Raw genomic sequence first — 16,291 nt, 5'->3', positions numbered from 1 at the left:
AAGCAGATATTTTGATTCAAAACATCATTAATATTTTAAAATTTAAACATTTAGAAAACTACTAGTATTGTATAATATTGCACAATGTACACATAATATTTGTACAAAAGTGTTTATTAAAAAAATATTTTTATATAGCGGACTAACACCGTCTTACTGCAAGGAGATGACTACGTGTAATTAATTCCTAGACTTTGTTAATGGACATCAACTGTACATTAGATCATTGAGTAGTCGGCTGCTAATGATTGGCACGTTGTGTGGCGGGGGGTGGCGAGGGGAGAGGGTGGGATGTGGGGTGGCCGGGCCAGCTCTTGCACAGAGGTGACTTGTTGCTCGTGTAGTCCCGTGATCCATGTATCTCCAGGCGGATATCTCTCTAACGTGGTGAGTCTGCACAGTGTATACTCTCTAGTTGTTGTATCTAGCTAGCCAGGGTGTCTCTAGAACTGACAAGTCGTTTGTAGTGACTCCAACAGAACCTAGGTGACGAGCATCCCCGAGTTCTTGGCACAGGGACTGATGTCGGATCTCCCAGCGAAGCTCTCATCTTACTCGACGGTTTCCTCAGGTGACAGCTGGAAATAATATGATTTATCGATGCAGATGACGTTGTTGACAGAGGCGCAATTGTGGGGCGCAACGCCCCTTATTTACCTTACCACCCCTCCTCTGCCTCCACTCGCTGATAACTGTCACCTCCGCTATCAGTTTGACCTTGACCAAGGACACAAGAGACTGCCGAGGCCTCTGCCAGGATCGATCTCCGCCCAGTAGGTAGGTCACCGGACCACCGCACATATTTTCAACTTTGCCATTTACGCTTCATACGTCAATATTGCCAATCCCCTCTTTGCTATCTCCCGCTCCGGACGATTTTGTCTTCTCTGTGCTCTCTTCTTCCCCTATTATACGTTCAGTGAACAATAACTTAATTACCGATCCGAGTTTACAGCAAAATTTGCATTCCTTAACGAAAGGCATACATATGTAAACAGTAATTTGTCTAGAGGCGTGTTACAAAACCCACCCTGAAAGACACCATTTGCATCTTTGATGAGCTGCCGAGGGCCTGCATATCCTCTTACTACGGCATAAAAGAATATTTAAATACTTGCAAATGACGAGATTGACCAAAGGCTACACAAGGTCTCTAACGTAAAATACATCATTATACATTAATCTATTAAAGTTCCCACGGCTCGGGTACAAAAGGCGCATTTTTGTTTACAAACAAACAATATAACGTAAAAATATTTTGACTTATGCTAAATAAGTCTTTTATATTTTAAGCATTTATAACTCAAACATACCCATCATAATTCATATTGTAGGATCAAAGTAAAAGTAATAAACCCTAATTAAAACATAATTAAATTTATATTGAGTGTCAGATTGCTTGACTAAACGAAATTAGATTTACGGCAATTAATTATTGTTTTATATACATTATTATAATTAATCCAAAATCTCATATTATGCTGTACATTGTGCATATTTAAAAACTCACAGAGTTTACTCGTAACAATGGGCACAACATATTGAGCAGGCAAACATGGGTGGTGTGAGGAGGTTTCTGAGTCTGATCCCTCATCTAACTGCCACTATTAGAGGCCACAAATAAATGTATGGATTTCATTGAATATAGCATTATAATGGTTATGACGTGTAAACAAATTAACTCTGAAGATAATTTAGTAACAATAGTTTTAGAATCACCCGTTCCAAAAATACAGTAAGAAACATGTTTAAAAAACTACTAATGTACTTATAAATTAGTAAACCAACTCAGCAGTAAAAACATAATGACGCTTTAATTTATATTCTAAACTAGCCGTTATCCGCAACTGCCCACGCAATTCCGTAGGCTTTGCACATGTATGAGCACTTGCCCAGAATAGTTGACTACATTTAACAGGCTCTTTCAATTAATTAATAGCAACTTTACTGGCCAAGATGAGAGTTTCGCTAACTTTTAGGCCCGGGAGAATAGACCTCTATTAACAAAGGGGCTACTAATGTTCATTAAATTTCAGTAGCCTACAATGTGTTGAATCGTATAAGAGTGGATCGTAAACAAACAGTTACTTTCACACTTATAATATTACTAGCACATACCCATGGCTTCGCTCGCAATTTCTATGCAACATTTCCATGTATTTGATTAAATATATCCCACGATTTCATTAACACAAACTATTTTAAAGAATTAAGAAGAACTCTAAAGTCGAAGTTCATAGCTTACTTAGTGAAAGCACTTGTGATGTAATATAATTGGGTACTTTAATATTTTTTAAATAGAATTAGCAATATATCATGCATCAGGTACCCATTTTTCAGTGTTTACGAGTAAGAAGAGGACATATAGATAACATATAAATTAAGCGAAATTATGGGTAATTTTTATTTTTTGGGACTTAACTTCTAATTCAAATTTATTAAATTTTCATTGAGTTTGCTATTTTGTCCAGAGAAACAATATATATATATATATATATATATATATATATATATATGTGTGTGTGTGTGTGTGTGTATATATATAGACCTACGTACAATGTTATAATGAGGTTAAATTCAAAACAGTATAGCTTTCTAAATTGTACTTTACATATTGTTATTAAAAATTAAAAACTAAAATTAACATCTTAACTTATGTTAATTTTAATTAACTAATTAATTTATTGTATGTTTGAGTATTTAATAATTAACATACTTACATTATGACAGTTGTCATTCATATGAAAATATTATACATGATGCAGTAAAGTTCATGTTCTTGCTCCCCAATCCATATTCGCTATATCATACTATTTCAGTCTAGGAATTATATCAGTATTTATATACCTTAGCGCGTATGGTCGTGCTGTCATAATACAATGTTTATACAGAACATTGATTACATTTAACAGGTTCTTTCAATTAATATTCCGTAACTTTAGAGACAAAGATGGGATATATTGCTGCTTTATAGATCAGTGGTGAGTAGCCTGGAAGATTCTCTAAATAAGATTACGCCTATATTCATCCCAGGGGCCTTAAGTATGTCGATATAAAATTTCAGTATAATCGGTCGAGTAGTTTGTGCGTGAAAGCAAAACAAACAAACAATCATGATTATGATAACTAGGAACAACTCGTCAGAAAATAAAAAAAAGGCAGGAAACAATCCAAATCCAATTCTGTCATCAAATGACACCTGGTAGCATTTGGTAGAGAATAACGCATTAAAGTGGGTATAAACTCATACGTGTATTCTGGAATTAGCATTTTAACACTTCCGCTGTCAACACCCTGTCTACCTGTAAGCAGCTGTATTATATTAGGCTACTGTTGAATGTGCCATTGACATCTCTTGCCACAGATGACACAGTCAATTCAATATCCTTGCAATATCTATCAGAACGAGAGGAAGACCATTCATATCGCGATCATTGTACCGAAAGCTATAACAGAGCAACACGTGTCGCCAGTATCTTTTATAATAACACTGTCCTTTTCTGTTATTCAAGATGGATATTTTGGAACAGAATTATTCTGTTTGTTAGATAAGAAACAAATAATCCGGGCACTATCCAACCTCAGAGAGAACTTAAATGATATTGGAATCAAATTCCTTCTTACCCCGTCTCCTTAAAGCCCATACTTCAAAGTTCTTTAACAATAACGGTTTCTCCGTAAACGGATTCCCGAAATTTTATAAGTTTTAGTGATTGAGTGCTTAAATATTAAGATGCTATAACGTGAAGCTGCGCAAAATTGGTTGATTATAAGAACCCAAGACCTATTATTTTGAGCCATTATCTTGGACCGCTTATAACTACACAGGTTGGTACACTAACAAAGACTCAGCTTACATAAGGATACAAATAGTATGTTACCGTTTTTAATGTATCATGAGCATATCCAAAAGAGACGATTATTTTGGGTAACTTAACACATACCTTGATGCCTTTTTGTTGGCAGGAAGGCACCAGGTCGTACCAGTTCTAAAAAATATAATTTTAGTTAGATTTCGATAATTATTCAAAATTTATATCTCGTCCGTTACTTCCATTGATAACTATAGATATATACTTTTAAAGAATGCTCGCTTAACAAGTGAGAAATCCGGGTTCGAGTCTCGGTAGAGAATACTACTACTTTTAGTAATTCAAACTTTATTCGAATTAAATTAGGCTATTTGACGTTTATACATAGGCAACATTAAGTAATTATATAGATATTAGTCGAATGATTTTTTTATTATGAATAATCAATAATGTTTCATGGATTGTGTAAATTAAAGCATAATTTTTCATAATTTAAATACATAATGTATAATATTCATATTATCTTTGTATGGTTTATAATGTCTATTAATTTTAGAATATAACTAACTCGTTCTTGTCAGTAATAATATAGTTTATAGGATTATTTACGTTATTTTATAATTATGTAACAATCGTGTAATTTATATAATAGCATTTATTAATTAGGTATTCTTGGATAGATAATTTGTTTTCACTGATTAGTAGTATAAAAATAGCGGGTAAAACTGTGTTGGCAATAATGTTAAGATAAGGTTATCAAGAAGAGAATGACGACTGCAGATAAAAAACCTTCTGTGGAAACAGACGATCACGTCATTCCCTCTGTCGTCTTTACACTACGAGTAGTTTGTATTTTTAGCTTTTACTAACAATCGATTAGTATCCCAACACACATTTTGTAGTAGAGCGTAATATTTACAACAAACCGATAAAACAACTAATTGACTGTGTAATATATTTACCAACTTAGACGATGTTCTTCCCATTAACGAGATATTAGTAAAAAGTTGAGTGGATCGTACAAATAAAATGACCTAAAGGGAACTGCTTTTCTTCGTAAATTATTTAAATGCCTATAGCTTGAAACGTACTGCACGTACTTTGTTTGATTATTGCTGATAAATGATTTGAAAGGACATTAGGATTTCGGACATTATACAGCGTTATGTGTAATGAAAAATACAGTACTATATTTCGAGGACTGGAATCTTTTTTCTTCTTCAGACGTTAAGAAGTTAGGAAGTATGCACAAACGTTAAAAACAAATCAATATAAAAATGGTAGTGAACTTGCTAGTGCCACACTTGACGAAATAAGCTGTCTGAAAACTCACGCAAATATCTGAAGGTCTAGAGCACTCAGAAGAGACACAAACATCACAAGAGAGATGACAGAGAGAAGACAGTGTGTGTCCTTCCTTGTGTAGCGCACTTACATTGGCTTTATGACGTATTATGTTTGTGATTTTCGTTTGGATAGATTATAGACCTCTAAACATTGAGTTTTATTTTTGTTGTAAAATATAATCATGTTAAATTTTTGAAATCCTTTTGAAGACCTCAGGGGGAAAACTGCTCAGTCCTACTGAGAATTCCTGAGGTTCCTACCACCAGCTGATCTGTTTACTTCAAAAACAAAAGCTAAGGTGATGTGTTTGGATAGTAAAAATACTTTATTTTTACTTCATTAGTTTCACTGTGGTAATAAGATATATGTATCTCTATACTTGAAGCAAGAAAACATTTGTTTTTAGTTTGAGTTTTTAAGTTTAGCTGCAGAGAGAAATGTGGTATAGGACTACACTAACGTTTACACCAATGTATTAGAAAAAAATTCAGTCCTAACATAACCTTCTAGCATCAGTTGTATGAGTAGCTTAATTATTATAGTGACTATCGTACATACCTTATTGCCTAGCTCTGATTTATTGAAATGGATAGTGAAGAAGACGTTTTAGTACTTTGGTATTATCCAAAAGCCACTATATTTGGAAAACCTTTCATACCCAGGCTTAAAAACTACAATTCTAAGAAAGGGCATACTTGTTTTGGTACGTGTTTTCTGCCTCCCAAAAGGAAGACATGTCGGCGAGAAAATGGCCACTGTGTCCGTATGTTGGAGTAGCCTCCTTCTTGCCGACATCGCTTCCTTTTGGGATTAAGAAAACAAGATCTGATCGTTATAATGACATGTCATTTGCACAGTACGTCGAATAAATTCTGTTGATAATGTAGGTTTTTAGGTTCTTGGTATGAAAAACTCTACTAAAAGTAGTGGCTTCCGGATAATACCTAAGTACGGAGATTCCGGATAATACCTAAGTACCGACGAATTTTCTCAATGTCTTACTATAACAAAACAAACCGATGATAATATTTCATAACAACTTAAACATTATGGCAGAATATCCACAGTTAGTACAATGCTTAAAATTCAATGCCATGATTTTCAATGTTTACGTCAATATTGCCGACAATTAAATGAGATAACCAGAAATAAGATCATTTCAGACTTTAATCTCTTGATGTCACATAATTAACAAAATAACTGCTTATGTGGCCTAATAACACTGTCTTACCTGTTCAGCGTATAGGACTTAGCGTAGAATTTGCACAACAAAATCAAGCATGTACTAAATAAATGCATTTGAATTTAGATATATTGTCTGAAACATGTAGGCATATTTTTGTAACAACTTTGACACAGTTTTTGGTTGTAGCATTTAAACACTTGTAGCAAGAGTACTGAGTTAACAGCTAAAATAAAAGGTCTAAAAATCTAAAAACAATGCAGATCGTGATGACATTGTTCATTAACGATGAAATAGTTTAGCATTAAATTGAAGTAAAAGTTAACCAAATTAAAGCAGAAGTGTTTTACAAAAAGCACGTGCCAAGGAGTTATGTAAACGATCATCATAACAAGACCATGTTTACATGTGTGTAGACTGCAGTAAGAACAAGCAATCTTCGTATATTACCATTAATGACATGTAGGCTACTACAAGCGGCAGTTGCCAGTGTATGCTATACATGTTCTGTCTAGTGCAAAAAAATGTTTTACCTATAGCCTATAAGAAAAGGAAAGAAAGAAAGTGATGATGTATCTTCAATACTACAATTTTATCTATGATCACCTGTATGAACAAGCCAGACACCTTCACATTTGCTGTGTTTCTTGTTCTGGACAGAATAAATATTACACAAGAATAAACATGTGAACACTTTTCCAGTATTTTTTCTATTTATACAATATAAATTTCGGATTCGAGGAATCCACCTTGAGGTACTTTTAGGTTAAATTAAGGAAATAAATAATTGAAACAAAATTGACATATGTTTTACTACCTTGGTTTTATTTGCCCTAACTCTGAAGATGGATTCTTCGAACCTGCAATGTACATTGTACAAATAAAAAAACTACAAGTGTTCAAAGGTTTATACTTGTAGCTTATATCAAATACTTTTCGAGGCTACATTTCTAATACAAATTTCACATTAATAAGTTTCTTTAACTACCTTGTTTATGAAGAGAAATGACGACTGTGCGTGGCTATTCGTACATGGAATGTAACAAGAACATAGGGCTTGCCAACTCAGAATCCAAGACAGAACTTCCTTCAGATTGGATTGAAGTTTTTGAGAATGCTAATAAGAATTCCTTTCCATTTGAAGTTGTCAGTGTAGGCAAACGATTCTGTGGGCAGTGGACAAAGTTCTGATATACACTCTTGAAAAACCCAAAAAGGAGTTTAAATGTATTAATTTGTATATTTACAATAAATACCCGTTTTATATTTAATCGTATTTTATTATTCTAGATCCAAACTCAAATGTTTTATGTGGGGAAAGAACAGGTTCAGAGCTATTGTGAGCCACTTTTTCATTGTAAAAGTTGTAATTGAACCAAATATTTGATTACAAATCAATTTATTAAATTGTGTTGTCAATGAACACAATTAAAACTTAAACTAAAATAAATAATTAATTATACTAAAATTAAAAAATTAACCTATCGTTAGAAGTGTACTTGCACGGTAGACCTTTAACTTAAACAACAATTTGTTAAATGTGACTGAGTCTGTTTTCCCCGACGCGACGACTTCCGTTGACGTGGTAATTATATCATTGTTTGTGACAAAATTACGAATACATTTATTAGATTTCAACATATGCTTGGGAATAGGGGATGAAAAGGGGCGTTTGTGTTTGGAAAACTGCGTTATTTCTTTATTAAAACTTTGTTATTGGCGATTGATGGTTTTAAAATAAAAGTTTATATTCCACTGCAATAAAATTTGCTTTCAACGTATTTTGTGGTCGACATCATGGTTTCGGTAAGGTCTCTATTAGAACTACATGTTGTTTAAAAGGCTAATCTCAAGGATGTTTGCCTAAAAATAGTGGGCATGCATTTTCATACGCAGCTAGAGTTGGCATGTTTATGTGAGATAATTTTTGTTTACGTAAAAGTCCACAAGACGGATCATCTGCTATTAATCATAATCATAATCATATGCACGAAATTTTAGTTCTGTAAATATTCTAATTAAGCAAGTTCTCTCCACTATTAGCGAATTCTCATTATAAAACGCAAATTTTATTCAGAATTTATCATAACAATCAGCATGCTTCCAGAACAAAGAACATTGTATTCAAAATAACTATCCTTTAACTGGCTTACTGATTTGGGTGGGGTGGTAACTGAACTCATACTCCAGGTGTAGATAAGACTTACTAAGTTACCCTTATATTAACAAATCCGGTCCCTTTGTTATTGAAATGAATAATGTAATATTAAGTAAATAAGTTTATAGTTATAACCTTCCTTTTACCTAGACCGACCTCTGGGTCATCCATGTGGACACATTTTATTCAACAGAAATCAATATTTTACATTTGCAAGTGCTTTATTAATATAATTAACTTTTTCCTTTTGTAAAGACAATAATATATTTATTCTATCTCTGTTGATTAGGCGGAGAATAATATTTAAACTTTGCATCTTCGTAATATGTTTGTGTAATATTTCTATCATAAAATATATGAGTCCTATTTTCCGCAAGTTTTAAAAATATATAAATATTATATATTTATTTTATAAGAATAACACATATTTCATACCCCAAATTTCTCATATAAGTTTCATAATTTTTACAGTGTACCTTCATTGCTGAATTGTATAACCATTGGGCTGTAATTGTAGATACCAGACGCGGTAATAAAAGGAAGGTGAACTGGAGTTAAATTTAACATTCGAATTAAGGTGCAACTGATTTACAGCTCAACGTGTATCGATTTAATGTTTGGGCAACATGATGTATGATGTAACATCTGGAATCATGTTTCGTGTAAATTCTTAGCTCAGTGTCTTCTACAAAAATGTATTGCAGAATACTGAATACTGACAGTGAACCGCTTAAATGTAAGGTTTCTTTTCCTTTTAATAATCTTGCATAGAAACCTCACATATTCAAAAGTAAATAGGTTTTTAATAGTTTAATACAGGTTTTTATCAGAGATACATAAATACCAAAATGAAATAATGAATAACGTAACAGCAATTAAGCATTTTGGCATTCGAACTTTGCCATTCTGATCGCCATTTTCATATTGGGGATGAGAGTTCTTGAAGTATGAAACGAGCTCTGTGTGTTTGAAACGCAGAAAGCAATAATCATGAGATATGCACGACTGCTAAAACAGAAAAAACTTGTTTAATCAGATACTTTACCTTTTCCAAGTACAATCCAAACTGTAAACCCATCGGTTATTTAAACGTTTTCAGTGTAAATCTTTACAATTTATTCACCCATCAGATCACGACGTATGGGAAAAACAACTCAAGATCACCACAAACTACTTTCGATAGTAAGTGTTTTATTATTAATTAACATCGTCTTTCACTGCGTTTAAAAGATAATAAAATGGATAAAACTATAGGATAAAACTATGGATATACTCTATAGCGAAATGGAAAGTAAATCTATTCATAAACTGTATTCATCATACAAATCAATATACAACTTTTGTTTTGTGATTTAGGTATTCTTCTTATTAAAATATTTTAAATAAAAAAAATTTGAATATTCATTCGAATATACATAGTATACATTGCAAGCTTGAATATACATTTCGTGGGTTTGATGTAAATAACCGAGCACACAAAAATAAACAACATGAATAACTGACTGTTATCAAACTGTTAAAAATATAAAAAAGTGTTGATTTTTTATGACCACACGTTGTCTCTTTGTAAAGTTGTCTTTGAATAGGACAAACATATTGTTTACTAGGATTTCGAACATTTGCTATCGTTATATGTTACAAAACACTCAATGTATAAATACACAATGTGTATTTTTGACGATGGAAAATGACCAGAAGTCCTATTATTCTTTAAAACGTCCCATCGTCAGTAATAAACTTCACTGAACAACGCAGAATATTGTTTACACTATGTTGTAAATAGTGCGTGGTTTGTACACGGATTTCTGGCGCCTGTTATTTCATCTAAATGATGTTTTAGCTGGGTTCGTATCCGTCTCTACACATTACTCTGATACAAGGCCCCTTCCTAACCATGGTGGGTTATGAGGCAGGTTGACAATCTGATTCATGGCCCAACAGTTCTACCTGCGGCGCTTCCACGGGCGTTGGAAAACAAACAGTTCCAGCAATGGCTTGCTATCTTATGGGCTTAGATTGAGTTTGAGAACTCGAAGAATCAGAAGAAGCAGGAAACATATAGAATTGAGATTGAGAATAAAATTTATGTTAGCCAAAACAAAGGCACAGCAAAAAAAAATGAAGTGTCATTATTATAGTTGAAGTGGAGTCTAGTCCTCTTTACCACTCAACCTTTATGATTTAAATATATACAACCCTGCGGAGCAAGTACTTTTTGTGATTAAATGTTTATTAAAATTAAATTCGGCTATTGTCATTTATAAAAATTTAATTAATGTATATATATAACTTATTCAGTTTAACAAGCCGAGCCGAGCTGTAACCAAATTAGAAATTGAGGGGACAACAACTTTACTTACTCTGCCACCCCTGCGTGTCTAAATCTATCTATAACTTATCCCCAGAACAACCTACGAGGATGTTAAAGGATGTCTTACACTTTGATGGAAACAGAAAAATAACTGAATAGTCAAAAATTTGCTTCAATAAAATTTGATATGAACATAAATAACAACATTCTTAAAACCATTAATAATTATTGTTTTCATGTTTTAACTCCTTCACTGCGACAAGACTCATGTACCGACTTTTTAGGACAGCTGGAATAGCTATAAAATGCATTACCGCAAATGTGTTATGAATAATGTAAGATAGTGTAAACTATAATAAAAAACGTATCCATGGAATTTTACAGTGCTGAACGTAAACCATTGAAAGATTACAAGTTATGAATTTAAATACTCAAACTCCGTCCACGAAAGCAAGCGAGAAAATAGTAACAGAGATCTACGTTCATTTGAATTCGCCAAAAATATAGCGGAAAGACTTATGTATTAATTATACATTAACTGCTGAGGTTTAGGTTGACAAGATTCCCAATAGGGAATCTGGTCAAATTCTTTGAGATAGATTTAATAAAATCTATCTCAAAGAACTTATTTAAAATAATTTAAACTCTGCAAAAAACAGGTTGTCCAAAAAGAGAGAGTCCCATGCTCAAATACTTCAATTGTAAACACACATATTTTTATGCATCATTTTAGAGGTTTTCATCATTTTAGCAAAGAAAAATTTAATTGTCTCTAGTGGTTTCAAAATAACGGTCTAAATTGTAGAGAAAAGCAGTTTTTATTGTCACTTCTGTTATACGAGTTGAAACCAAAATAAAATATGTTTTAAATATTTTTATGACACGAGTACATGATAAGGATAGCCGTTATGTTATGTGTACTGGAGATTTAAAACAATACTTGGAAATGACGTTTGTGTTTGAAAAGCTGCGTTAGTTCTTTATTTAGAATTTATAATTGGCAACGGATGATTTTAAAATTAAACTTTATATTAAAATGCATTAAAATTTGCTTATATCGCATATTGGTCGGGTATCATGGTTTAGGTACGGTTATGCATGCGTGTATGTATTATAACCAAACATTTGTTGAAAAGGTAATTCTCAAGGATATTTGCCTAAAAATTGTTGTTATGCTACAACACTTTCTTATGGAGCTATAGTAAGGAGCTATGTGAGACATTGTTTTTTACACGTAAAAGTACGAGATAAGACGAATAATCTGCTATTAATCATAATCTTATACAATCATCTGCAAGGACGGAGTTCTGATTCTGTGTGAATGTTCGGAGTAAAGCGAATGTCCTCCACTATTGACGAATTCTCGTTAGAAAAAGTTTTATTCAGAAACTTTTCAAAACAATTAGCAGACTTCCAGAACAAAGAAAATTGGATCCAAAAAGAACTAACCTTTAAATGGCTTACTGATTTAGGAGGAGAAGAAACTCACACTCCAGGTTTAGATAAGAGTTAAGAGTTGCCCTTATTTTATTAACTTATCCGGTCCCTTTATTATCGAAATGAATAATGTTGAATGTACCTTTATTTTTAAAACCTTCCTCTTACTCAGGCCGATATATGATATCTCTGGGTCATCAATGTACAATTTAATTCAGCAGCAAGTAATACCTTTTATATTTACAAGTGTATATCCACTTTGTAACTTATTGTGGAAAGTAGTAAAATATTGGGTGATTTATGTCAATTTGACGGGGACTAATATTTATTAAACTCCGATAGAGAACTCTGCTTAAAAAGGCATTCTTCATAAAATATACGAGTCTTATTTTCTACTAACTTTTACAGATTAATTTAGTACATTTAGTTTTTATAGGAATCATTCGTAGACCCCAATTGCTCTCTTTGTCGTATTACTGTTATAATTTTATATTACCCTCATTATTTATTGTATTAATACATTTAATTGATTTGGAGCTTGATATTTAACGCGTATCGCTGTAATGGTCGGGAATCGTATTCTATGACGTACTGTTTTCGCTGAGTTTCTTCTTAAAAAAAAAAATACATATCACATAATAGTGTAGCCTACATTGTCAAATTGTGTAAGATTCAATATTAATATGATTTATATAGTAGAGCATTTATAATTTAAAGAATTCAAATGCGTTTCATAGTGAAAAATCAAATTTTTGGATACGGGAGCTCAAAAAGTAGAACCCAACTTCAAAAGCAGTTTGTTCAGCCTGAAAACTGTAATGTTTGATAAAATCAATATACCAAATCACTGTAAATACATCAATGTAGGCTAGTTAGTTTTCGCTAGTTTTGAACTAACTTTCTTTGCCCTCTGGCAATGAAACTTGTATTAAACTAAAAGCGGCGGCGCGACGTGGGCGGAATATTTGATGAAACAGATGACAGTACGATATACGAGTACGACGAGTTGTTATTACTGTGACATTGTGCAGTCACTGGCCGAGTGACCGCGGCGACGTACGGCAGCACCATGAGTTAATTACTGACTTGTTTTCGGAAGTTAACGGGAAGTGGAGTGCAGAGGAAATGGGATTTGATTCATTCATAATGATGTTCAGGATAGGGAAATTGATGTTCCTGTAGGTAAACTATAATTCAGGTCCAGTTCCATTTGTCGCTGTTCGATTGGTCGCTCGGATTTTCTGTTAAATCTTCTTCGAATTTACCTTGTATAATCTTAGTGTTCATTCTGTTTAAATGTTTAATGGTTATAAGAATAAAACAATGTTCTATTTAATATAGCCCTATTATGTTTTAGGCGAAATTCGTATACTCCACCGGGTTGAAAAGTAACTCGATTCTGCATTATAATGTTGTAATCATTTATGTTTAAATTTAGTTTGTTTTTTAACTTGGAATTTGTTTGTATATGGATGGTATTAAATAATTAATTTTTTTATGAGCTTGTTTCTATTATTTTCTGCTGATTTACTTTCTTTTGAACATCTTGCATGTCTACTTACAATTAGTTCTGTAATTAGTACAAGTATTGTCAGACCCATTTTAAAAACGAGATATGAGAAATCCACACTGGTGGATTTCTAGCTGCTCAGTCTAAGGTCCCGGACAAGTTGGGCCTGATGTATGGAGATAACGCTTATGGGTACGAGATATGAGAAATCCACACTGGGGTATTAGCTGCTCAGTCTAAGGTCCCGGACAAGTTGGGCCTGAAGTATGGAGATAACGCTGATGGGTACGAGTTATGACAAAACCAGACTGGTGAATTAGCTGCTAAGTCTAAGGTCTCAGACAAGTTGGGCCTGATGTATGGAGATAACGCTGATGGGCACGAGATATGCCAGAACCAGATTGGTGTAGTAGCTGTTCAGTCTAAGGTCTTAGACGAGTTAGAACGATGTATAACACTGATGGGTACGAGATATGAAAAAATCAGACTGGTGTAGTAGCTGTCTAAGGTCCCGGACAAGTTGGGCCTGATATATGGAGATAACGCTTATGGGTACGAGATATGAGAAATCCACACTGGTGTATTAGCTGCTGCTAAGTCTAAGGTCTCAGACAAGTTGGGCCGATGTATTGAAATAACGCTGATGGGTACGAGATATAATAGAACCAGACTGGTGCGAGATAACGCTGATGCAAATCCTATACTTTTCGTCAATACCTGCCTGTATATTATTGGTTCGGTTGTATTGGATGGCACAGTATAGCCCTGTAGTATGATCCTGAACAGGCTCCTGGAGACGGGCAAAATACGTCTAAAAAGAAAATTGGCCTTAAAATACTTCTTAAAATAGTATTTAATAACATATTTGTTTTAGTTATTTCAGTGAAACTCTGAAAAACTACTCGTTTGGCAAGTTTTGTTACAGTTATGGAACAACTTTTTACCCATTTTTGATTTTACAAATACAAATTTTATGTTTAGATAATAAAAAACTTGTACCATACATAAGAGTTAAAATTGAACATTATTATACTATGGTAAAAAGCATCTTTAGTTTTATGTTCAAAAGATAGATGCATTTGATTTTGTGTAATTCTCAGAATCACGTACTTCGATAATCATAGAACTTACAGTTTGCTCTTCTGAAGGAGGTCAATCAAACAATCTTTATTCTTTCTTTGCCTCACATTGTTCTCGCCAGCAAATGAATTGCTACCGAGCAGAGTAAACAAAAATAGATTATTTCTAGAAAGTTGAAATCTCTCTTTGTACATCTGGAGTTAATTTAGAATTTCATTAATGTTATGTTGGTCGAGAGTTTACCCAAGGTAGACTTATCGTCATTTTAAGTTATTATTCACAAGCATCCTTGCTCATTGGAAGGAACATGATTATTACAAGGAACTTTATAGTTCTTACATGTTTAATTCGGGTTTCCTGCTCGCTAAAATCATCGAAGACATACGTGTATTAGTTACAAGTTCCACGCTTATAACATTGTAATATTTTAGTTTACACAAATTCACATGCCAAAGGTTGATTTGAATTTGAAAAATGCATTGTTGCGGCGTAGACGATCAACGTGCAGGATTATACTTGTCTGTAAAACGAGTTAATATGTACAAATGCATTCTAGTACTAGCAGTTACCCGCGGTTTCGTAGGTTTTGCACCTTTATGAGGACATCTGGTTTGAGTGAAATATATTTCCGACACTAATGTTTAGTTTGCTTTCTTGCCACGACATAGGTAATATGCTAAAAGTGTATATTTATGGTCATTTTAATTTACTTCGATGTTAGTATTTTTGGTTCCATTGCTAATTTTGCCTCTTTTCCGATCAAGAAAATTTATATTCTAATTTACTTTATTAGATAGTAACATTGTCTTTTAGATCTAATACTTAATATCTGATAAAAAATATACAGCTAAAAGTACATTACCAAAAACACTACACTTTTTTTTATAAACTAAAAATACTGTTCATATTTTAGAACATTTACAGCTGGAATTAGTACATTAGTTCAAAAACAAAGTCCAGCGAACTGCCGACCGCTCTTCAAAGGAAGTCTTCGGTGTCAAGTTTTGACCATCTTATATTTTGGGGCATTTTGTAATGTAGGGGGTACTTTCGAGTGAATTAGAGATAATTATATTTTCAACGCCAATTTTTAGTTTGCCTTGTTGCCACGATCAATAATATACGTCAAAAAAGTTATAATCATGGTTATTATAACTTACTTTACTCTCAGTATGTTTTGTTTCCCGATCAAGAAAATAGACTATATTGTTAGAAGTCTAATAGACTATAGACTATAGTAGTCAAATAATGATTGGTTTTATATCAGTCTTTAAATTTATAGTAAAAGTTTTTAAATATATTTTTTTGAACATTTAGAGCTGGAATTGATGCTATGATTAGTTCAAAAGAACAGTACAGCGACATTTCATCCATCATAGTTCTTGCCGACTACTTAAAAGGGAGTCTTCGGTGTCGAATTCTGACCATCTTATATTTTAGACATTTTGTAAGA

At 33.1% G+C, this 16,291-nt stretch overlaps 1 protein-coding gene across 1 annotated transcript in view; it reads left to right on the top strand.

Annotated features, from left to right (window-relative positions):
- The first annotated feature begins 324 nt into the window (after positions 1-324).
- LOC124363571 (probable G-protein coupled receptor CG31760) overlaps positions 325-16,291 on the top strand; it is a 100,304-nt gene continuing 84,337 nt past the window's right edge. Inside the window, exon 1 of the mRNA XM_046818826.1 lies at positions 325-387. The gene's annotated coding sequence lies outside the window, so the exon portion shown is untranslated. The remainder of the gene's footprint in view (positions 388-16,291) is intronic.

The sequence above is a fragment of the Homalodisca vitripennis genome, chromosome 5 (assembly GCF_021130785.1).
Source record: "Homalodisca vitripennis isolate AUS2020 chromosome 5, UT_GWSS_2.1, whole genome shotgun sequence".
NCBI classification, from domain to species: domain Eukaryota; kingdom Metazoa; phylum Arthropoda; class Insecta; order Hemiptera; family Cicadellidae; genus Homalodisca; species Homalodisca vitripennis.
The sequence above is the reverse complement of the archived record's forward strand: the minus strand, read 5'-3'. Positions and strand labels throughout refer to the sequence as shown.